Source organism: Hipposideros armiger, unplaced genomic scaffold (genome assembly GCF_001890085.2).
Source record: "Hipposideros armiger isolate ML-2016 unplaced genomic scaffold, ASM189008v1 scaffold_12, whole genome shotgun sequence".
NCBI lineage: Eukaryota > Metazoa > Chordata > Mammalia > Chiroptera > Hipposideridae > Hipposideros > Hipposideros armiger.
Window position 1 is genome coordinate 8,190,769 of NW_017731362.1, and position 26,072 is coordinate 8,216,840.

The following is a 26,072-nucleotide window of genomic DNA, read 5'->3' on the forward strand; positions in this document are numbered from 1 at the left end:
TCTTTGAATTTGAAAGATTATTCCAGTTACCCAAAGGAAGTCTCTCTGGAGGCAGCCTTTCTCAAAAGTTGTTGGTTTATTTTCTTCTGGTGGTGTTGCCAATGAGCCATCGTGAGGCTTTAAAAACGAGTAGGATCAATTCATGATTCTTATTCCACCGCTTTATTGGTGGTTAATGTAGAGAACACAGGTTGAACTTGCCTATGATCATGCACTCCAATCAGTGAGCAAATATGCTGCTGCTCTCAGCAGGTTGTGAAGAGTGATGGGGCACTGCTGGGATCCCTGCTAGGAGGGCTTCCAGGCAGCAAGCTTCTCAGTCCTGGAGGCATTTATTGTTTTGAGGTTGTTGGGGCTGAGTAAAAGATTTGCTGTGCCACTAGAGAAGGGAAAATTCTAGGCTTACTTTATAAACTTACGGCAGAAGCATGATTTAGTCACAGGTTAGTTTAGAGAATCTGAGCTTGTATTGGGACTCAGACTAGGAGTGAAAATCTTTGAGTTCCCCTGAGTTAGCAGGTCCCCTTAGGTTTTTGCTGTTTGGAAGCCCTCCTATGTCCAGCTGGCTTTGTCATCTGTCAGAAGCCCATTACCTATCTGCTTGGCATTGACATGCTAAGGTTTTGGAAAATGTTTTTCAGTGTTGGTCTCAATTTGGAATAAAGTTAAAGGGGAAAGTTGTTTCATGTTGAATCTCTTGGTGGGAACTTACAGTTTGCCAACGAGGCAAGTAATTAGAGCCATTTCAAGAATATCTGCTAAATAGCCTACCTGTCTGTTACCTAAGCATAAGCTAGTTTTTTTTTGTTGTTGTTCTAGGTGATAGCATAGTTTATTTAATATATGCCAAGACCACCTTTTACCTGCCAAAGGTTCACAATCCTTGATCTGCAATTTTGAAATCCAAAATGTCTGAATAAAAAATTTTCCTTTAAATTCAGCATAAACTATTTGTGTGGCAAAATCTCATTGAAGGGTGACCATTGACATTCTCTGTTTTACTAGTTACTGTATGGTTGCCAGGTGCAGGATGATTTTTAACATATGGTATATAGAACTCTATATTTCTTTCAAAAATCTGAAAAACTGAATTCTAAAACCCGCCAGGCCCCATGGATTTCTGAAAAGGTATTGTAGACCGTTCTGTCTGTGTGTGTGTGTCTCCCAGGTATTGTTTTCAACTCAGAAAGTTCTTTTTTGGACTAAAAGCCTATACTAGAGACTTGATTACTTTAAATATAGAAAAGAATTGTAGTGGACTTGTTAATATAAAGAAAATTCTTATTGGAATATAGGGTTTTAAGGCTGAACTTTGTGCTATGAGTAGTTTGTCTAATACTTTGATTTAGGGAATTGTTTTCTATTTTGAGAGGGAAAAGCACTTTCATCTTTTGGGCCAAGGAGTGTACAGATATTTTCTTGGTCATGTTGCATAGAAATTTTCAGGGTGTTAACAGGAGATATATTTACACACGTACATATATAAAACCAAATGAAAATAATTATTCACACACGTGTGTGCACGTACACATAAAACTAGCACTATATGATTATCTCCAAAAGGAAGCCTCAGCCCTGACTGTATCCAATTTTAACTGCTTCCTGAGAGCAAACAGAGAATCCTACCAACTTATCGTCATGAAGAAAAGGAGGAACGGAGGTATCGTTTCATAGGAGACAGACAATAAAATCAATCTTTGGTAGTTTGATTCTGTCCTTTTATATCTATTAAAAGACTTCATAGATTAAAAGCATGATGTTTATTCCTGCAATATACTCATTAAAAGGATCTTCAGCCTTGACTGTGGCCCTCTCCTAACCCTTTGGAGAGTACTTTCTAATAATGGCCCTTGAGCCACTGCGTTCTGCTCGGGCCCACTTCTACCTCTTTGAAGTACTTTTTCTTCTAATAAACTGCTCTTTCACTACTTTAAAAAAAGGAAAAAAAAAAAGGATCTTCATTAAAAACAAATTGTGATTCTAATGAGTGTATGAAAATTTTCTTAGGAGCCTGTCATTGACTTTGTCCCACTACTGTTTAATATAAACTATGAAAGTAGCAGTGAAGTGAGGTGTCATAAACTGTTTTGAGAGGCAGGAGAATTGGCCATTCTGATTTTTCTGGTTGCCTTGCAAACTTGTTCCCTGTTCTGTTCCCAGTGTTACTGTTTCAGGACTCATGATACATTGTTGAATAATTAAATTCACTTAAAGTTTGTAGGAGTTTGAGATGCTCTGCTGTAGGAACACAGAACAGGCCATACAGCCAGGGTCTCTCTTGACTTCACAGTTACATAACCTCTTTTGTTGAGCTTCAAGAGTAGTGCTGCAAGGAGCAGACTCCGAGTTTGACTTGGGAGGCTTGCCAAACTGTTGCATAGCAGTAGGACTTTGCCCAGTGAATGATTAAGGGTAGAGGAGGAGTCCTATTGTTTAAAAAAATCAATAATGATAAAAGTACTTTATAAATATTTACTCATACATCATTTACTTCATAATTCTTGTAGAAAGTTGGTAACCGTTCATTTCACGGAGGAAATAAAGAAATCAAGAGTGATACACATTTCTCTGTGGTTTCTTATTGCCCCTCAGAAGCAGCAAACTGATGAGTTGTAGTTGCACCTGCACTGATAACAATCTACACCAGGGCATGGTTTGTCTTGAGGAGGAATTTAATATCTCTAGAAATCTTTAAAATTTTGTTGATGTAACAGGAGGCTTAAATGGTGTAATGTTGATATTCTCCAAAAGAAAGTGCTTCAAGATTTATTTTTATTAAAAAGAAAACAGAATAATAAAAAACCTCCATAAAATGAAACCTTTTTTTTAGTATTGCAAGATATTAAATATAAGCAATGTAACCTGAAATGTCTGTAGACAGTGTAATTCTTTTTGTGTGTGGTCTTCTCATACCGTTCAGCTGTCGTCAGACTTTGTGCCTTGGGAAGAAGATGCAATTTGATAGGTGTAAGATATTGGGATATTCACATCTATTGGGATATTCACATCTATTATTTAGTGGAGGCCATAGAAAAGAATGGTTGCTCCATAGTGTGGAAAATTCTTTATTTTCACTTCCCCTTTTCAAAGATTTATTTAGTTATAAAGGCAAGTAAAAGCAGATGGAAAATAGTTATTCCAAAGGTAGTTTAAACATGTTTTTAAACATACAGAAGAGATTTTAATGCAAGTTGTTAAAATTTAATTTTGGCAACAGAACTTTCAGTGCATTAAAATGAAAAGACTTATGCTAACTTTTATAATATTGGGAGGGTGCTGGTAAGTCCATTTTGTATTATTATTTATTTAAAAGTAGACTAAGCTTTCATTATGTTGAACAGCATCTGTAGCTGTTTGAGAGTGCTTCTACTAATGCACTGTTTTATTTTTTTGGTCCAGTAGAATGGTTTACTTTAAGGTGGTAGAGAACAGATAGAGACACATTCTGGTATATTGGAAAGAAGAGGGGTTTGAAGTCACAAAGTTTTGGTTAAAGTTGGCTCCATCATTTACTACAGTTGTGATCCTAGGGCAGTATTTTAACTTCTCTGAGTCTTGTTCATCTTATGTCTAAAATAAGGAGTATAAACATACTGCCTTAAGTGGTTATGATAGTGGTCAAGTTAAGTAATTTTTAAGGAAATTCTTTCTAAAATGTGGAGGTTTGTGATTCTGCCTGAATATTAGTTGTCTTATTATGTTAGGTGGCATAGCAACTCTTGAAGGGACTCAAGTGCTCAGGTATGCATGAAGAGAGTGACTCTTCATGCAAATCTCATACATTTTAGTTATATACGTACAGTCATTTTTAAAGATTAAATCAGGTGATTGAGAGTGATGGTAGTCCAAGGAACTCCTTACAATAGGTAATCCTTAAAATCTTAGTATTCTTCAAGTGAAGAATACTTTTTGGTTAGGTGGAAGAAGTTAAAGCAATAAAATAAAAGAAACTCTCACACATATTCTTTGTTAGAACTCTGTTAATTATAGCCCAAACCATACAGTCCCAAAATTAGTACCCTTGAGTCCTTTATTCTCATCTTAGTTGTTTTAAATGCTTGCTGAGCATCTGTTGTAGTGACAAGGTTAACCCCAGGCTTAAGTAGGTGCAACAGCTGAGTAGTTCTTAGGAATAGCCTGCTTTTGCTTTGTTTGATGAGCAGTAATCTGAACAAAATTTTAGTGCCAATAAGAATCAGCCTTTAAGATTTAAAAGGACAGGATGTGGTGGCCTTGGTATACTCCTGAGTGAAGATGAGAGGGTGCAAGGATGAGGTTGGGAAATATGAGCAGAACGCCTGTCTGCTATGTGCCTGTGCTTCAAGCAGAGAGGGCTGATTTAGTCTCATCTATAAATGACAGGGTGTCAGGGCTTGGGGCTGTCTGCTGATTCTACTGTTTCTGGGTTCTTTGTGATTTGAGGAGACAAGAAGAGGAGGGCTCCCGCAGTTCCCAATATAGTAATACCTTGGTTTGTGAGCATAATTCGTCTGGAAACAAACTACTCATATTGCAAGACATCGCTTGTTTACCAAGTTAAAATGTATTAGAAATGTTTACTCGTCTTGTGGAACACTCGCAAACCAAGTTACTCGCAATCCAAGGTTTTACTGTACTGCCCTTTTCCATTTAGTGTGCTTGTCTGGGTATATAAAACTCCTGGCTCACCTTTTATTGGGAAATATTGGGGTTTTCCCTGACTCTTAGCATGTGTTTATGGGATTGTGTTGTTTAGAACTTTCCCCTTTATTTTAAAGAAGGAAATCAGCAAATCCAAATTTCATGGACCCGAGAGCCAGTAAGGCTGTTGGGGTTGCCTTGATGTGGGCTGTGGACTAGTCGGCTCCATAGGAGCTATTTGCTGATTATTCTTCAGGATGAGCCAATGACTGGGTTTGGGTGAGAAGGGTTATAGGATGATCGGACAGTCACTTGACTGGAATCAAGAAAGTTCTAGGACCTTCAGTCTGAGTTTCTCATTGTTATAATTCCTAATGCTTTCTTGAAAGATTTATATTAAATTGCAGTGCTATGAGAGTAGATGGTAGGTGAAATAGCAAAACTAAGGGAATTGATAGCGAGGATTCCTGAATATAACTTCTAAGAACCCTGGGGCCAGGTGAAGTAGCATGTTTTTCTTTCATAGGGAATTGACTTCTGCATTCCTGCTGCCACCTCTGTAATCTGTTTTTTCACTACTGGACATTGCAATAGTCTCCTTAATTGGGCTTCTTGTTGCCAGTTCCTTTCTTTTTTAGTCTGTCTTAGCCTGTTCAGACCGCTGTAAGAAAATGCTGCAGACTGGGTGGCTTAAACAACAGTACTCTATTTTCTGACAGTTCTGGAGGCTGAAAGCCAGAGATTAGGGTACCAGTGTGGTTGGGTTCTGGTTCCGACTCTTCCTGGCTTGCAGATGGCAGCTGCCTCCTTGCTACGTTCTCACGCAGCCTTCCCTCATTCAGCGGGTGAGCTAAAGGAGGTGTGGGGAGAGAACGTTTTGGTGTCTCTTATAAGGGCACTAATCCCAATACAGAGGCCCCACTCTGATGACCTCATCTAACCCTAATTACCTCCTAAAGGCCTCACTTTTGGATACTGACTTTAGTAGATGAATTTTTGGGGGACACCTTTGGTCCGTAACACAGTTCTCATATTTAAAAAATATTTTCCTCCTCTGATTTGTCTCAGAGTCTACATTTGTTCCCTGTTGGCTATCAAAACAATCAAAAGTCTCACCTTGGCATTTAATTTCTTTAATAATCTGATAGAAATTTAGGTTATCCCGTTTTACACTCACTGCTTCCCAGTATGACTTGTATGATCCAGTTATACTGGTCTCCTTAACTGACCTTCTGCCTCTAGTTATTATTTTCTCCCAAACTGGAATACCTTCTAGCTTTCTGGTGCTGCTTGAACCCCCTTTCCTAGAAAAGGAAATCTTTTGTAGCCATTTCAATTTATAATTTTGTAAAAATGTGGCTTCTAGATATTTTAAAGACTCTTGGGTAAAGGAAAATACAAGTTTTTTTTTTTTGCTCCTGAAGACAAAGCTATAAGGTTAATATACATGGCAGTTATAGCCAGTAGATTTTGTGTCCAACCAGTTATTGTAGCTGGACAGCCTCATAAGTCTAATTCCATAAATTGAAAAGAAGACTGAAGCCTACTCCTGATGAATATTGAACAAAGGATTTCAGTTTATAGGAGTTGTACTCTATGATCTTTGAGCACTTTTTAACCCTAAAATTCTTTAGAATACTTTCACCTTTTAAAAAATTCTATGTAGATTAGCCAGATTATAAACTCCCTGAAACAAAGATAGTGTTTTACACTTGTTTTTCTGCAAAGTACCCTATTTTGAAGTCAATGCACACCTGGTAATTTACTGTTTTTAGGTTTGGGGATGTGTGATAGGTAGGTGGAAAGAAAGATTAAATTCCTTAAATTAAGTTTCCTAGATTAAAGTTCCTAAATTGCATTTTTCTTTTCTAGCATCAGCTGCATGGTGAGGCTTTAAGGAAGCTTGAATTTGTGTGGATTAACTGACTGGAGACCTGAGGTGTTCATTTATTAGCATAAATAAATTGCACCTGTTCTCTTATTTTTTCTGAAAAGATGTCGGTCCATGCAGGATCCCACATTTAAACATCAAGGATAAGCTTGAAATGCCCAAGTGGTAAAGCCATTGAGGTTGTATGTGAATACAGCTGCCTGTACTGAACCACAGCCAGCTGTGCTCTGAAAAGTAGAGAGAAGTGATACTTTCATAGAGTTTTCTTTTCACAGGGTATGTGTCACTTTTGTTCTTTAGTAATGTTAAATTGTGAGGAGACTGGGTTGTCTGATTCTGGGATTGACTGGGTAGAGGAGCTCTGTTGTGGAAGGGCCATAGGAACCATTTTACCCCATCTAGGAATCAGTTGATGGCCAAATCCTTGCAAGTGATACTTTTTCAAAAACAGTGCTGATTTTTGCCAATTGGGTTGAGCCATAGAAGAGAGGTTGCATGATCTAGCATTAGAGTAGATGAAGAAACATCCATAAGAGCAGAAAAAGATGATCTTATTTTAGTGGAACTGAGTCCATTCACCTGCTTGCTTTGTGATAGAAAGGTAAACACCAGCGTTTACTTAATGCTTCTAAATCAGCTTCAGTTTGAGATTTTGGGCCAGAGCTGCTTTTGTCAACTGTAGAAAATACGTTGGCTTGGTATTTTGAAGGTAGGCTACATACAGATCTAGACATGATGTCTTTGGCAACTGTATCATTTGTTTGTTTGTTTGTTTGTTTATGTGTTTATTTAACTAGGAATTTAGTTGATCACTCTGATGTAATTTTGAGCTAAAATGTTACCCCTCATACATGGAATTTGGAAAAATCTTGTTTAGAGGGAAACATCAATGGAAGGTTAAGGATTTTTTTCAGGAGAGATCTAGGACTGGATCAAGATGGAGATATGATCTGGATGATAAAGATGATAAAAATTCTCATCTCAGTAATCAACCTCAACAAACATTTTCCATTGTAAGCTTCTTACTGACTTAGGCCACTTTATTTGAGCTTTTGGCTGCTAGACTGCTATTTTATGTCTCAGTTCTCATATAGCTTACCTCTGAAATGTGTAGAATATATTTTCTTGTGTAGTCTGATATAGTGATTTTTTAATTTCAAACAGTAATGTTTATTGTGTGTAAAACCTGCAGATTTCTGAGGTGCCACCTTTATAGACTTAAGGTTGATTTTTAGTTCTCTGTAAGTGCCCATTTACTCCCTGTGAAAGGAGCAGGTTTGCATATATTCAGTGAGTCTAAAATGAGATAATTGGCATTTTTATTATTTGAATGGAGGCTTTGTATTTTTGAATTCTGTGAAACAAAGCTGTGTTTGTAAACACATTTCAAAAATATAAATGACACTTTTTTGGTGAAGATGTTAACGGAATAGCAAGAAAGTTCAGAAAAAAGGAGCTTTTGTTAACATTTAATAATAATCTAACTGTTTTCATTGACTATCTCATTGATGTTTAAAGAGTACCTGGTTTTTAGAACTTTTTTGAATTGAAAATAATCTTCAGATTGGATTGTGGTAGGAAAATATTTTCTTGGTATTCAATATCCTATCCTAGTTTGGGGTTTTCAACTATTGTCTTTGTTTAGAAGAATGTATCATAAGCAATGCATTTCAATGTAAAAATAGTCTTGGGAAACTCTAGGAAAGCGTCTGTTTAGTGCTCTGATGCAAGATGAACAAGTTGCTGTGGTATTGGACCAATAACATAGAAATATTTTGGTTTGGCTCAGCTGGTTTAGGTGTAAATAAACTGCGAAGTGTTCAGGCAAAATCCAAAGTGAGTCTTCAGATTTGTAAAATAAAGTGGTTAATTTTATATCCTCGTCCAATTCCTTCTTGTTTTAAAGGTTTATGTTGGCATTCTAATGAAGTTGTGTGTTCAGGTATGAAAGTATTATTTCTAGAGGAAATGTATTATATCTATTTGTAGTGTGGTTTTCACTAACCTCCTAGGTAACATGGGAAGGAAGTGTTAAATTTCACATTAATTTAGAAGCCTTTATGTAAGTGACTGAAAATGTTTTCTTTTATTAAGTACTTTTGAAAAACTATAAAAATATAAGCCAAAGCTAAAACAATCTAAACAGCATAGAAAGGTATGTGGTGGAAAATTAAAGTTCTTCTGGTCATTCCTTCCTGTTCCCCATTCTGACTCCCTTGGCAGAGATTCACACTGTTAAGTTTCTTCTCAAAGTTCTTCACGCATATATAAACGAATGTGTGCTTTTTTTTTTTTTTTTTTTACACAGTAGGGAACAGTAGTTCTTTAACTTCACCTTTTCACTTAACAAGAGAGGGAGTGTAGGGGATCACTACATAAAGGGCATTCTTGAGCCCATATTGATTTTAATACGATATTTGATTTCCTAAAATATGTGTAAAGAATTGACCTGTAATAGAAAGTAACTTAATTGTACAATACATATGACTTAATGAAGCTTGAAAACCTCCAAAGTATTGGCATTTGTTGGTAGTCTTAAGATTGCAGTTTCACCAACTTAATTGTTCTCCTCTTTAAAACTCAGAAATGAGTTTTATTGTAATAGGAAGCATTCAATAAGATATTAGTTCCTTATGTATAGGCCCTGTGCACAGGGCACACTTTTACATGAATTATTTAACATAATTTTTATAACTCTTTGAGGCAGATTCAGTTTCACTTACATTTTTGCAGATGGGGACACAGGCTTCAGGTGGTTTGAGTAACACAGCTGCTAAGTGGCAGAATCAGGTATCCAAGCAGTAGTAGCTAGTTATTCAGATTGTTTTTAAAAAATAGTCTCATGGACAGTTGTTTTAATATTCTGTTATTAGATATCACAGTTATTTAATATCAAAATTTGGTGAAGTAAATTATTGTTAAAACGTGTTTGATGGAGGGATTGGCTCTTCCCTGGTCCCAAACTCAACAATGTAGTAGCACTATCGGGGGAGCTTTTAACAAATACCTATTCCTGGTGCTCCCACTCCAGATAATCTGATTACATGGATCTGGGGTATAGCCTAGGAATCTGAATTTTTAACAAGCTGCACCTTGATTCTTAAGCAACCAACCTGGCTTCAGTTAGTTTAGAACCACCAAAGTGTGTCTTTGTTTTAAATTTATGAATATGAGGTTTCAGTTCTCCACTTGTTTTCTCTCTGAAGATAATGAACCATTATTTTGTAAAAACAAATGTGAAACTCGAAGTTCATTGAATGATGTGTTCAAACAAAGCAAAACTTCACCTTGTTAAGCTGTATTATATCATGCTATAAGGATTTATTTTCTTCATAGGGCCGCTCTGTAACTGAAGATCAGTTAAACTGAAGACTTTATCTTGTCTCTTGCAGAGGCGAACACTTTGGAAACATTTTGTAAATCTCTAAAGTGCATAAACTGGAAAACAAAATTAAGTGATCAAGACTCAAAAGGCTCTAGAAATGGATTGTCAGTTTCATTTTCAGTTGAGAGCAGGATAATACTAATCCAAAGAAATAATTGTGGATTTGATCTTTTGCTTTGTTATTGCTTTAAATGTTGAGCCTAGATTACGATGCTTCTAAGACAAGAGAATTCAAATGTAAATCACTTGGTGGCTTTTATTTTTTATATATTTTTCTGCTTTTTGGTAAGCCTAGATATAAGAAGTAAAAAATTCTCTTGCTTCCTTTAGAAATCTACTTACTGTGAGCCAGAGCAGAAAGATTGGCAGTCTTTCTGGCATTGTTAATTTTTAGTGCACAGAGTATTTTCTTACAATATTGTCTTTTGTGAGCATTCCTACCATGGGGATAGTGAAGTTAACAAGTCATATTAGATTCAACAAACACTATTTACTAAGTTACATTAACTACAAAATAATGGGAGAAATAGAGAGATGAATATGATAAAATCTGTGTAAAAAGCGGTAAAGTTACTCAGAGGAAGGGGTTGATTCTTCCATTTGATATATTAAGGGAGACTAGAGGAGATGGAATTTGAGGAAAAGATTGTCTTAGGGCACAAAAAATTGGGGAGAAGACTTTCTAGAAGGACATAACATAAGCAGTGTCTTAAGTAGAAAATGGGCATTGTGTTCTAAGAATAGTGAATGGTTTAATCTGGTGTAAGTATGTGTGTGTGACTAGATTCTTTGCCTTTCCATATAAATTCTAATCAGCTTGTCAAATTCTATAAACAAAGCCTGCTAGGATTTTGTTTGGATTTAGTTAACTCTATGTGCTTCAATTTGGGGAAAGTTGACATCTTAACAATATGAATTTTCTAGTATATGAACATGGTGTAACTCTACTCATTCAGATCCTCTGTAAATCTTCCTTGGCAGTATTTTGCAGTTGCAATATAGAGGTCTTGTGCATATTTTGTTGAATTTAGCCATAAGTGTTTCATGTTGTTTAATTTTATTATACATGGTGTTTAAAGTTCTCACAATTGTTTGTTGCTGCTGTATAGAAATAAAATTGGTTTTTATATATTGACTTTGTGTCCTGTGACCTTGGTAAATTAAATTCACTTATTAGCTATAATTTTTTTTTTTTCTCATTGGATGCCTTAGAATTTGCTATCTATTCAGCCAGGTTGTCTGCAAATTAAGACAGATATATATTTTTCCATTCTAATCCGTGTATCTTGTATATATTTTACTGACTTAGGATACGACTATCATAGTAAATAAATAATGTTAAATAGACTCGGTAAGAGTGGATATCTTTTTCTTGTTTTCAATTTTAGAGGAAAAACATTTCAGTTTTTCACCATTAAGATGATTTAAAGTGAGGTTTTTGGTAGATGTCCTTTACAAGGTTGTGGAAATACCTTTCTAATACCAGTTTACTGAGTGGTTTTGTTGTTGTTGTTGTTTTAATCTTTATCATGAATGTGTTGAAATTTTGTCAAATGCTTTTTCTGAATCCATTGAAATCAGATGGATTTCTTCCTTTGTTCTGTGCATGTAGTGAATTACATTGATTGATTTTTGAATGTTAAACCAACTGGAATAAATTCTGGAATACATTCTATGTGATCATGATGTATTATTTTTATATTACTGAATTTGATTTGTTAATATTTTGTTAAGGATTTTTAAAATCTGTATTTATGATAGATATTGATCTACAATTTTCTTTCTTCTTTTTTTGGTACTGTCTTTGTCTTGGTTTTGGCATCAGGATCATGCTGTCCTTATCAAATGAATTGGGAAGTGTTTCCTTGCTCCTCTTTTATTTCCTGAGTGTGTAGAAATGATGTTATGTCTTCCTTAGGTATGTAACAGAATTCACTAGTGAGACCTTCTGGGCCTAGTGCTTTCTTTATAAGGTTTTACATTGTGAATTCAATTTCTTTAGTTGATTTAAGGCTGTTCAGATTTTCTATTTCTTTTGGATCAGTTTTTGTAATTGTGTCTTTCAACGAATTTTTCATTTCATTTGTTACTAAATGTTTTGACCTAAAATTATTCATAATATTCCGTTAGTCTTTTATTATGTATAGAACATGTAATGTTTTATTTTTCCCTCTTGATATTGGTAATTGTGTCTTTTTCTTCTTAATCAGTCTTAATAGAGTTTATATTTATCCATTTCTATCATTCTTCATTCCTTTGGGTATATTCAAGTTTCCAACTCATCTCATTTTCCTTTTGCCTAAAGAATTTCCTTCTATTGCAGGACTTTAAATTTCTTATAGTGCAGGACTGTGGACAATGAATTCTTTTTATTTTTGCTGGTCTGAAAAGGTTTTATTTTCTCTTTATTTTTGAAGGATATTTTAGCTGGATATGGAATTTTAGATTGACTTTTTCTTTTGACAAGTTAAAGGTCTCTATTGTCTTTTTGGCTTTCATTGTTTCTCAACAAGTCTTCAGTAATTTTTTGTTCCTTTCTATGTAATATGTTTTTTTCTTCTGACTGCTTTGAAAATTTCCTTGTTTTCAGTAATTTGATAATGAGATTCCTATGTGTGTATTTGATATGTATATTTATAGTGTTTTATCAAATTTGAAAACATTTTGGCTGTTATATTGTCACGTTTTACACATATGTTAGCTTTCTTGGTATTATTCCACAGGTTATTGAGGTTCTATTGATTTTTTGCAGTCTCCTTTCTCTTTATAGTTCAGTTTTAATAGTTTTTACTGTGTCTTCAAGCTACTGATCTTTTCTTTTGTAGTATCTAATTTGTTGTTCATCCTATCCAGGAAATTTTTCATTTCAGATACTGGATTTTATTTCTAAAAGTCCCTTTTTTTTGTCTTGCATCTTTTTCCTCAGTGTTTCTGGTTTTCTTTTAAATCATTGAGCAATTTGTGATAGCTGTTTTCAAGTCTTTGTTTACTAATATTATCACCTTTTTTATTTTAGGCCTATTTCTACTGACAGATTTTTCTTCTGGTTGTGGGTCACATTTTCTGCTTTGCACATGTCTGATAAATTTTTATTAGATTCTAGACATTGTGAATCTAACATTAAGTGTTTGGATTTTGTTGACTTTTAAAGAATGTAGGACTTTGTTATGGCAGAAGATTCAGTTACTAGAGATCAACTCAATTCCTTCAGTCTTGTTTTTAAGCTTTTTTAAAAAAAATTTTGTTGGGGAATTGCGGGAGGGGAACAGCGCTGGGGAATCGGGGGAAGGGGAACAGACAAGTTGCTGTCCTTTTGTTCTTCAGTCTAGTTGTGGAGAATGTTGCTTCACTGGCTCATGTTGGTATTGTGATCATTGCGCTCTTCCCGGGTGAGGCAGATCAGTCACCGGCTTCTGGATGGCTGCTCACGGCAGCTGCTGGCCACTCACGCTGGCTGCTGGCTACACACGGTAGCCCATGGTAACCCACTGCAGCAGGGACTGCAGCCTACGCCGTCGTCGTTGACTCACGGCAGCCCAGCTCCAGGTTGAGCTGTTGTTCAGCATCTTAGCTGTGGAGGGCAGTGTCACTGGCCCTCATATGTAGGATCCGAACTGGGGCCCTCTGGCGTCCCAAGCCAGTTCTTAACCAACGCACCACTCGGCCGGCCCTGTTTTTAAGCTTTTTAAGAGTGGGTCTAGATTAACCTCTATGTTAAAAGTAGTTTACCTTGTTACTAAGGCATAACCCTTCTTAGGTCTTTACTGAATGCCTCAACTTTTCAGTGTTTACACACTACTCTACTTCCAATTTAAAACATCTCCCAGTCTTGTTTGAGCTCTGGGAATGGTTGAATTTACAACTGTTCGTCATTTTTCTGGCTGCCTTTGTAGAATTTTACCATATGCTTGAGTAACATACTCAAGGGAACCCTATGCAGATTTCTGGAGATCTTTCTTTGCATAGCTTCCTCCTCTGGATCTCTGCCCCACAAATTTCAGCTGCCGTTGCCTCTGACTACTCTGATCTCTGTCCCCTCAACTCAGTGGTATTGCTTTGCTCTGTTTGAGATCCCCTTCCTGCATAATGATCTGGAAATTGCATCTAGTCAGGAAACCAGGATAATAGTTGAGTTCACATAGTTTGTTTCTCTTTTCTCAGGGATCACAGTGTTACAATTTTTGTTTTCCAATTTTCTAATTGTTTGCAGTGGGAAGTTAAACTCAGTCCCTGTTACTATATCATGGCTGAAATCAGAAATGGTCCCTTTTTAGGAAGTTAAATGTGGCTAAGAGAAGATGTGTAGTAGGAAGCGTGGAAGCAGGCTTCTTGAATAAGAGCAGTATTCCTGAAGCCAGGACAGCCATGTAAGTCTTATTAGATGTTACATTGCATTGTAAGCAGTGGCCCTGGAGGTGTGTGAAACAGTTGAAATGACAGCTTTGCATGGAGCAGAGCTGGGTGAGGCTACAAGTGAGAGCGTGCAGATGTGGAATTGATAGAACATCATCTTAATTAAGTTAGTAGTGTGAGGTGGAGTATGCCATCCAAGATGATGTCAAGATTTTTATTTTACGTGATTTATTTATCACTGTGGAAGTGAATAAGCCCTATTCGCAAGAATATCATGAGGCCTACATGAGATCATGCATGTGAAAATGATTTCTAAATGACAAAGCAATATACAATTTGAAGTATTGTTTACTGCTGAAATCCATCCTCTGGATCTCTACCGAAGAAAGAGCCTGAGTAATGTTGCCCTGGCGTCGTAGTGACCTGAAAACTTACTGTAACTCTAAAACATCAGAATTCACCTTCAGGGGAAGTTCTCTTCCTCTCTTAGAAGAATTTAGTCTGTATATGAGAGTTTCTTAGCCTCAGGGCAATCTGTATAAGATAGGTCTTTAAATAGAATCCCTTGGCTCCAGAAGAGACTGAGAAGACAAAGGGAGTAAATACCAGCAGAGCAGTAAATACCAGTAGAGCAGTAAATACCAGTGACATTTTGTGGAAATTGAGGAAGATAAAAAATTGTTCTCAGTGGTGCAATCACCTCAGAATGAAGCTGAGGACTGAAGCTTATGACAGAATCAGCTCAGAGGTCATAGCCAAAAGTATGGAGGTGACAGCAATCCTTAAGGCTTCTGTAGAATATGAACGTGTTCCATTATTACAAGCATTACCACGCCACCCACCTTCCTACATATTTCACTTGCACTCATCTTCCTATATTATTAGAGAGAAGAGAAGGTTTACACTTTTTTGTGGTAAGGACACAAAAAGTTCCACTCTTTCCCCAGAGAAATGAGACAATAAGGCCCCCAGTACAGATTACCTTGAAGTCAACAGATTTTCTCTGTTTGATTTCTCTTGATTCCAAGCAGATTTTTGTTTGGTGATTTTGCATGGCAGAGGTTGTCCAATTTTATGACTTCCAGAAATGGTCATTTTCACAGCACCTTGAAAAGGCAAAACAGTTGTTACCTTTAAAAATATCTTTATTCATTCTGTTAAATTATATTCGATGTCCGTTTATGATTTTAAGTATTTAGTTTTCATCTCTAAGAATCTTGAATTGTGTCTTTTTATGTCTTCTACATTTTTAAATTTTTTGAACATATAGAATAGTTTATAATCCTGTTTAATATCCTGGTCTCTTGATTCTTACGTCTGTGTCAATTCTGTTTGAATTTAATTGATTGATTTTTTTTTCTTCTGTATAGTTTGTTCTTTTCTGTTCCTTTGTATGCCTTGAAATTTTTTTATTAGATTCTAGACAGTGTGAATTTTACCTTGCTGGATGCTGTATATTTTTGTATTGCTAAAAATGTTCTTGAGCTTTGTTCTGGGATGTAGTTATTAATAAATTACTTTGAAACAGCTTTATTTTTTCTGGTCTTGCTTTCTAAGATTTGTTAGGTAGGTCCAGAGCAGCGCTAGGTCTAGGACTGATTATTCCTCACTACTGAGGGAATCTGTTTTGTGTACTGTATGTACCAAGGTCCCATGACTCATGCAGTTTACCAGTCTGGCTGCTGGGAACAGACACTTATTGGCCCTGTGTGGAGTGCCTGACACTGTTACCTTTTATCCTTTGTGTTATTTTTTCTTTGTTTCAGGTAGCTTCCTCACATGCATGTGATATGATCAGTACTGAGGAAGCCCTCTGCAGGAGTTGGTTTGCTCTCAGTGCTGTCCTCTGGTTCTCTGTCCTGCTCACTCTTTGAGGTCCATGTCCATGTTCTCAATTCATGGAGTCTGTCAGTCTTCATCTTTATTTCCCCTCCTGTACCTCAGCCTGGAAATTTGCCCAAGTCAGTAAGTTTGGCCATTTGTAGGACTCATCTAATTTGTTTCTTGCCTCTTAAATACCACTGTCTTTTGTTGACTATTGTCCAGTGTCTTAAAAATTGTCATTTATTTTCCCTATTTTATATTTTTTTCAGGCAAAAGTGTTTTCTGATCGCTATTACTCCCTATTATTTTCTTTATAGGAAGCAGAAGTTCAGCCTATTTAAATTAGTTTTAAAAAAGAAAATTCAGTTCCTCAGTTGCACTAGCCACATTCTAAGTGTTTAATAGCCACATGTATCTAATGGCCACCATATTGCAGAGTACAAATATAGAAATTTCCATCATTGTATAAAGTTATGCTGTATTGTGCTGCATTTGGCCATGTATTATATACAGTGTGCTCATATCTATAATAAAAGCTTACATAAAACTGTAATTAGATTTATGTTTTTAAAACATAAACATAGCTATTAAGTTTATGTTTAACTTAGGCATATGTATTTCTATTTACACAAAGAAATCTAGCTTTTTAATTTTGAGTTACCAAGTTTATATTACTTATCTGGTGGATTGTGAAATTAGGAATGGGTCTCAACTTAAGTGTTTTTTCTCTATGTTATGCCATCTCTATATTGCAGGGTGAGAATCCTCTGGCTTATTGGGTTATGTCTTATTTTGTATTTTTTGGTTTGTTTCTTGTGGCAACTATCATTCTGATTGATAATATTCCAGTCCTTTGTATTCCCAAGTCTAAGACAGTGTCTGGCATGCAATAGGTACTTAAATACTTATTTATTCAAAAAAGATTTGAGCACTTACTATGAGCGTGGCATTTTCTTTGGGCTATGGGGATCAAAGACTTTCTGCTGCAAACTTATGAGTATCCACAGAGAGGTTATAACACTCTATAAGTAGAGTGAACCTATATGTTGAAAACTTAAACTGTATTTCCAAGTCACTACCAATTGAGATGTGGAATGGCACAGCCGAGCTGCCTTATAATCTTAGTGAAAAGTGGTGCTCCCCTTTTCCTAATGACTATCAGAGCTATTTCATGCAGAAAGCAAAGTCTCTGATGGTTTGATGAGAACTGTTGAAGAGCTGGGTTCATAAAAAATGGAAGCAAGGATCATTTTTATAGAGAAACACCTTCCACACATAGGAAACCATTTTCTTCCAAGAGTTTCTAATCATTGTAAATTGAGAAATTGGGGACAGTTTAATCAATATTTAAATTTATTTTGAGCTGGCTGTTGAATCTACTTAGTTGTTAAGAAAAAATTTCACATTCAAATATCAAATGATTACTTTGTTAAAATGGTTATTTTTATTGTTTACCATTTAATAAAATTGTTTAAAAATAAGTCATGTTTTGGTGATGGTGCAAACAAATATTGAATTAGAAGAATAGACTTTACAGGTATCTATTTCAGTTGACTTTGATCTTAAAAAGAAATGGCAAGATTAATGTTCAATTTTTGACATGGCATAATCTGAAAAATAAATAGCTGCTGTAAAATATAATATATATCTGTTTTACAAATGAAATCACTATCTGAGTTGTAAAAATTGAAAATTTCGTCTTCAGATGTGTAATTTATTTGTATTCTGACTTATCCCCAAAAGAATTTGAGTTGGACTTACTCACTTGCTATAGAAAATAAATGATGAAGTTAAAATTTACTAGCTAGTAGTATATATTCTTTTTAAGTGATTTTATTAATAATAACTGGCTTAAGGAATTTGATTGAAGTCATTTTTGCAATAGTCTATTTTAAGTAGTTTTAAAAGTCTTACAATTGTATGGAGCAAAATTTAGGCTTTCTGAGGTTTGCTTTGATATTTGAGGTATTTTAATAGCTGTATCCAAAAGTACTTTTGTTAACCCAAAGCTATTTTAATACCTTACCCTAATTCTTTGAAATATAAACTAATTTTTGAGATTAGAGAAAACCATTAGTTCAGTAAATAAGTGCCTACCATATGCTAGGCATGCGCTAAGTGCTTTGAGGACAATAAAGATGTATTGTATATGGTCAGTGTAATTCCATATATCTAATAGAAAAGCGAATACACACACACACAATTGTAATACAAATATAAACCTTTTTAGATTCTTATAGATATATTAGAAAAAAATACCTATGAAAAAATTTTTATTGTTCTGTACACCTGAAACTAATAATAAAAAAAAATAAATTAAAAAAAAGATTGCTGTTATATGATAGGTACTGTCATACCCTTTCAAATACTCCTAAAATTCTCAGTTTACAAAGGTTTAATGCAAATAAAGCTTTTTAACTTTAAGAGTTGGGTGTACCCTACTGTAGCATTAAATAATTTTAGAAAAGATTTCTTGGTATAAATGGGGATTATGTATACAGAACTCTTACCATAATATACAGTCGTTCCACTTAATATTGGCTTGGCAAGCTTTGAAAATGAAGCAATATGTATTCCAAAATGTTTGAGCCGCTTAGACCTACTACAGCGATCTTCAATTGTGGCAATTCTGTCTTCTCACATACTTCCCATCCCCCAGGAATATTTGGCAATGTCTGGAAATATTTTTGGTTGTCATATGGGGTTGGGGGGTGGGAGTGCTACTGGTATCTAATGGGAGAAGCTAGAGGTACTGCTAAGCATCTTACAATGTACAGGACAGCCTCCACAACAAAGATGTCAGTGCTGCTAAGATTCACAAACCTTGACCTAGTATACTGCAGTGACTATGGGAGTCTATATTATCTAAAGGGAACAACATTTTATGGAGTAGGGGCAAAATCAAACTGGTGAAGAATACCATTAAAAATTTATAATGTAAAATAAACTTCATAGAATCTTTAAAAAAAATTTTTTTAATGAGTAAATAAATGGGTTCACAAGTCTGTCTTTTCCTCCTTGTATGCGTATCCAACCTTATTGTTAAAATAGATACAAGACTATAGTTATATTTGTATAAGCAATCTTAAAATCTTACAGTACAATTATCTAGCACAGTGTACTCAAACACATAGTTTGCTCACATAAGTTAATAAATATTCGGAGAATGAATGTCTATGAAAAGTGTTCTTCTTGAGGCTTTGTATCAGTAATAGCTAACTTATAATTTCCATCATTTTTAAACTGCAGGCCATTACACATCAGTGGGTTGAGAAAACATTTTGGGGATCTCACACAGCCTGATAAAGAAATGGGAAAGAACAGAAGCCATGAGAATGTATTATATGCACTTAGAGGATTGTTTCTATAAAATTTTAGTTCATTATATAAATATACATTTGTCTACACTAGTTGGTGATACAAAAATATATTTTAACAGTGGATTGTGGTAGAAAGAAAAAAAACAACTTCGAAAGCCACGGCTTTAGTAGTTAATTTTAGCTGCTTTTAAAGTGCTACTCTATTATTTTGTAAGGTATGAAAATGATTTGATTTTCATATCTGATGTGTGATGGGTTTGGTCCTTGTTGATGCTGCTTTGCAAAATGCTAGTCACTGTGGTTTAAACTCCGCTCCAGAATTTTCTGCATTAGATCAAAGGGCTAGTGCAACTTTTTTTGTTCTTAGTAGCCTTTAGTCTTTTTGGTCAATGACCTTTAACTCTTGATAGCTTCCTTTAGTTGGCATTGGAGGCAATTGGCATTTCTATCCTTATTAAGGAAAGGATCCCAGAAACATGAAGAGAGACTAGAATGTAATTATGTAAAAACAAAAACAAGAAACACCATATCAAACAAGAGAAAATTCAGTTAATGATATAACCCATCTAGGCCTCAGTTTGAAAAGAAGAAGGAGGTTGTTACTTGATCTCTCAGGTTACTTTCTGATACAGATTTGGTACTCTTGAGACATCTTTACTTCTCTTTTAGCTCTGGAATTCTACTAAATTTTGGAGTGATAATGTGAACAGCTTGACTTTCAAGAATTCAGAACCCTTAATGAAGTGGAAATGAACTGTGTTCATTAATATGTGTACATTTAAATGACTTCATAAGAGCCTATGTACTGTTTAACAATGTTCATATAGGAAAATTAAATGCTCATATCCTGTATATCGGAAAAAATCCTTTAGAACTTTCCTTGAAATGACTGTTTCGTTGAAGCAGATTTAATTTGTAATAATGTGTTAAGGCCTATTTTTTTCACCCTCTGTAGGATTATTATCTGGAATTGTAATGAAATGATTTTACTTGCAAAAGATAATTCAGTATTTAAATACTCTGTAACTTTAATTTTCTAGGAACACATATAATTCTTAAAATGAGGTTATTTTCAGAATCTTAACAGGTCATTGCCCTTCTGCTTTTTTACAGTACTTGATTTTTAAATTAAAAAATTTTTTTTTAATTTTAATTTTTTTATTAGTTTCAGGTTTACAAAGCAACATAACAGACATTTACACCCCTCACAAAGTGATAACCCCCCTTCCTCAAGCTACTACCCCTCTGACATCTTATATAGCTGTTACAATACCATTGACTGTCTATCATCTATCTATCTATCTATCTATCTATCTATCTATCTATCTATGATTTTCTTATAGTTGACATACAGTATTATTCTACTTCAGCTTCAGTCCTACAGCGCATTGGTCATGCATCTACACAGTCTATGAAGTGATACCCTTGATAAGTCCAGTGCCCATCTGGCACTTTACAAAATCTTTACAACATTGTTGATTATATTCCCCATTCTGTATTTCATATCCCTATGTTGATTTTTAAATTTTACCGTCATGTATTTGCTGTTAACTTGGGGATTACTTGAGCATAGAAAACACAGCTTACTCAATTTAGGAATGTGGGGCTGTATAAGTTGAACAGAGATGAAACAACAATTTCTTTAAGTCAGAAGTATTTTATATCTGGCTGTGGTTTTTCCACATGTGCCATTTATTAGCAAAGATATTTTTTCTGATATTTTGACAGTGTACTATAGAAATGCTTTCAGAGCTTCTTTCTTTCTAAGGAACGCTGTAATTCTAGGCAGAATTTAACTTTGTTGGTTTTGATAAGGCGTTAACATCTTCTCAGGATAGGAGACATTCTTTTTTTTTTTTTAGATTTTTATTGGGGAATTGGGGGATGGGAACAGCGCTGGGGAATTGGGGGAAGGGGAACAGACAAGTTGCTGTCCTGTTGTTCTTCAGTCTAGTTGTGGAGGACATTGCTTTACTGGCCCAAGTTGGCACCATCATTGCGCTCTTCCCGGGCGAGGCAGATCAGTCTCCGGCTTCTGGACTGCTGCTCACGGCGGCTGCTGGCTACACACGGTGGCCCATGGCAACCCACTGCCACAGGGGCTGCAGCCTCCGCCGTCGCCTCACGGCAGCCCAGCTCCAGGTCGAGCTGTTGTTCAGCATCTTAGCTGTACAGGGCAGTGTCACTGGCCCTCATATGTGGGATCTGAACCGGGGCCCTCTGGGGTCCCAAGCCAGCTCTTAACCAACGCGCCACTTGGCCGGCCCAGGAGACATTCTTAATCAAAGTACCATGACAGTACTGTTTTTATCTTCACTTTATTTATTTATTTTTAGATTGCTTCATTTATTTTTAATTTTTTTCTTTTACAAAGGTTTTTATTAAAACAGCTAACATACAATACTATATTAGTTTCAGGTGTACACCATAGTTATTCAACATTTGTATACCTGAAGAAGTGGTACCTTCTTTGTTACCATTATCTTCGCTGTTTTTTTTTTTGTTGTTGTTGTTGTTTTTTAAGGAAAGTGTTTTAAGATATTTGAAAAGGGAGAAATCTTTCAGTGTTTTATTTCTTGGCCTTCATATGGCCTTCATACTTCAGGGCATCTGCTTTATAATCTGCAAGGGGGTACCACCCACAACCCTCCTGGCCCTTTCTGGATGCAGCTATTTATTTTGAAGTAACCCTGATTCTCTATAAACTGTAACATATTGTTGATACCTTGTATTACAGCAAGTAAATATTGGTAAGGCTGTGACAGGATATGCCCTGTGCCTCCAGGAGGAATCAGGCAGAGTTTGAACATTGTTCATGTATGTATCATAGGGTGCCACTAACTTGGTTTCCAGAGAACATGAGATTGCCATGGCAACGAAAGCTCTTTGAAGGCAGAAATCTTGGCAAAATGGTTGGGTCTTTTGAAGTGATGAGTGTGTTGATAGGAAAGGATCCAGTCAGCAGTTAGCACACAACTGTAGGCCAGCAGTCAAGGAAAAATAAGCATTTAGTCTTTAGCTTTAGCTTGAGGGCAAATATATTTTGTTTCCCCCTCAATACTAATCTTCCTTCAAAACAAATATTTATATGAGGTTTTCTTTTTACATGTATGCTGTTTCAAGAATGAAAGTTTTCAAACATGTGCTGTGTGATGTTTTGGCAGGCCTAAAATTGTCTCAAGTTTTGGTAAAATCTAGGTGGTGAAATGCATTATAATACTAATGGTTTCTGATACTAAAAGCAGAATAGATAAAAATCATTATAAATTACCAGAATAGATAAAAATCATTATAAATTACTCAGTTTGGAATTTGGTATTGTTTAAAAATTAGCGGAAAAACAAAAATAAATCCTCAAACTTCGTGATCTGCCTGTGGTTTTCAAGATCCTTATTGTACCTGACCAACTTTCCCTTCTGTTCTCCACTCTGATTTTCTGACTTCATCGAGCTTTTCTCTTGTGGCTATTCACGACTGCACCTGGGCCATCGCTCAAATTGTGCCTCATGCCTTCTCATTTTCTGCCTCTGTAAACACTAATCTCAGAGATTGTTTAAGTATCACCTTTGTTATTAAGCTTTTTCTGACTACTATAACCTCCAGGAATCTTTTCCTTTCCAAACTGTTGGTTCGAATTTAGATATTGAATCATTTAGAGCTTAATATGATTTTACACTTGTTTTTTGTTTGTTTATGTGTTTTATGTTATGTGTTGGATTTAATTTCTTAATAATAAGCTTTCTGTGGTAAGGAATTGTGTCTTATAAGAAAGGATTAGACATATGGTTAATACTTAGTGAAAATTAGTCCATTAATAGTTTTAGTTTGAAATACATTAATGAGCAAAAATTATATTCAAATAATAGACTGTTTATTTAGCTTTCTAATAAATTGTATATGTAGTTACCATAGACAATATACTATCTTGAGGATACTGGGATTTTTCCAATGCTTGATCCAGGGCTGATATAATTTATATAGATCCTTTTTTAACCACAATTCTTTATCTAAACTGAAGAACCCAGAAAAAAAAATTACTGTTTCCTCAATTTTCCCAAGAATGATACATAACTAATACCATTCTTGATGCCTACAAGTTAATTCACTACATATGGTGAATGACAGTATACTAGGGTTTAATTCTTTTGTGGAATCACAGATGAGAATGGGACATATATATGAGAGTGGGTCATTTCTATATTATACAGTTTCCTCATGTATGAATGACTTGCTTGAATCTTTCTGTATATTAAATTTATTATTCTCTTCTGTTATTTTTTAAAGAAATAAATGCTGGTAAAACTTTTATGGAAATTCATTCCCAGAACTAAGTGGAGGTTTTTCTATTTTGGTTTATTAGAAGCTAGTTGATATGATAACCTAACTTTAAGCAGTACTGCTGTCTGCAGATGTAAAATGCAGTTCACACTTTTGAGACTTGTTCAGTGTAAAATAGAGAATTTTTTGGTATTAGAAAAAGTGTTAAAAGATTTTCTCCCTCAATCTGTGAATGAAGAGGAAGGTAAAATCTAGTTGCTGAATCAAATCTTTTAGGATTATTTTATTGCATCCTGTCTGAAAATATAGTTATTTGCATGCATTTTATACCTAGAAATGTTAGACTTAATTCTTTATTTTTAAAAGTTATTATTTGTTGAAGTACATAATTAAATTCAAAATTCACATCTTTGTTTTTATTTACTGAGAAGATCTAGGGAAATGCCTAGGGCCTTAGGGGAGTGCCAGGGTCTTTTGGGTCTGATAAGATTTTAGGGAGATTCCCATTCACCAGATAGTTATTATTCCTTTGATGCAAGTGGAGTAAAAAAGCTCTTGCAGTTAATCACTATGGAAAATAATTTTTTTTAAAGATTTTTATTGGGGAGTTGGAGGAAGGGAAACAGACAAGTTGCTGTCCTTTTGTTCTTCAGTCTAGTTGTGGAGGACGTTGCTTCACTGGCCCAAGTTGGCACCATCATTGTGCTCTTCCCGGGCGAGGCAGATCAGTCACCGGCTTCTGGACGGCTGCTCACGGCAGCTGCTGGCCGCTCACGTTGGCTGCTGGCTACATACTGTAGCCCATGGCAACCCATTGCCACAGGGGCTGCAGCCTACGCTTTCACCAGCAACTCAGGGCAGCCCAGCTCTAGGTTGAGCTGTTGTTCAGTATCTTAGCTGTAGAGGGCAGTGTCACTGGCCCTCATATGTGGGATCCGAACCGGGGCCCTCTGGTGTCCCAAGCCAGCTCTTAACCAACGCGCCACTCGGCTGGCCCTGGAAAATGATTTGATGGTTAATGATTTATAGTTAGTTCTTCAGTGTTTATGATAGCATAAGTTATATTTAGGTGGCAGTGTTTCAAGAAATAACACTTTTAGTCATTTTTGATTAAAATCTTTATAATTTTTATTGTTTTCCTAAAGCTTATCAAATATCTAGCTTTATCAGGGTTACAGTCATGAATACTTGTACTTTGCTTTAATACAGCAATAGTGTATTATATTATAATGAAGGTTGATAGGATTGTTTGATTCTATGCAAATCTTTTTCTGGTTACTGTGCATTTATATAAGTGGCATTTTTATTTTATATTTCATTTTTACCTTTTAATTATTTCTTAGCTTGTCATTTTTTAGTGGGATTGACTGATTTTTGACTTTTATTATGTTGTATAATCTTTATTCTGCTCTGTAATCTAAACTACTGAAAATGCACCTCTTAGGGTTAGTGAGGTAGGTAAGCCTTGTTAAAGTCACAGACTGTGTTGATAACATGTAAATACAGACCTGGGAGTGATTTTTCACCTCGCTTGGTGGAGAAGAGTGCATGGGCTCCTTTAAGCTCGTTTACTAGCTTGTTTCTCTGTTTGCCTCTGGGTGTACTTGATTGCAGTCACTTGTTGTGTGACTATGAGATGTACAGACTGTTGTCGTTTCTCCTTCAGGCAACTTTGATATTTAACATTTTTAGCTTATTTTTTTTCTTATGTAGTAGCAAAATTTGAGAAACTATCCAAGTAAATGGTTTGTTTATATAAAATGTATTAGAAAATAATCTCTAATGTCAACCAATTGTGAATTAAAGGTATATGAAATATTTATTAAATAATAGAAATGTTTTTGCCATAAAATGGTTTAAGTTGATTTGGATTTATAATTATTGATAGTGATTGTTACATGAAACTCTAATGTGCCCTGATAAGGAACATTTTTTTGAACACCTTCTAGCCTGTCCCGGTGTGAAGAAAGCTTTCTGTAAATGTAAAGGGAAAAAAGAACATTTAAACTACCACTTTTGGTTATTTAGAGCAGAGACTGGATTGATCAGTTAAGAAATAGTTTTTAAAGACATTCTTTGGTACTAGATGGGATATAATAGTTTTTTAATTTGGTGGGCTGTATGTAGTTCCTGAAATTTGTGGCTCTTGTTTGAGCCTTTAACCTTGACTGCCTCTCTTTTTTTCTGTGTTTGTAAATCTGTCTAGTTCACTGAGTGAGGGGGATAGGTAGAGCTGTGTCTGCCAAGGACCAGATGTGCCTCTTTCCTCACGGTGGCACTTTTGAGTTTTTGTTGACTTTTACCTATAAGGGATTAGGCCAGGAACCAACTGAATAGGATTTATTCTGTGTTCCAGGAAAAATTCAGAGAGAGAGAGAGAGAGAGAGAGAGAGAGAGAGAG

The 26,072-nt window shown here is 35.4% G+C and overlaps 1 protein-coding gene across 8 annotated transcripts in view; it reads left to right on the forward strand.

The window, feature by feature from the left end:
• Positions 1 to 26,072, forward strand: part of TCF12 (transcription factor 12) — a 334,886-nt gene that overhangs the window by 11,897 nt on the left and 296,917 nt on the right. The window lies entirely within an intron of this gene.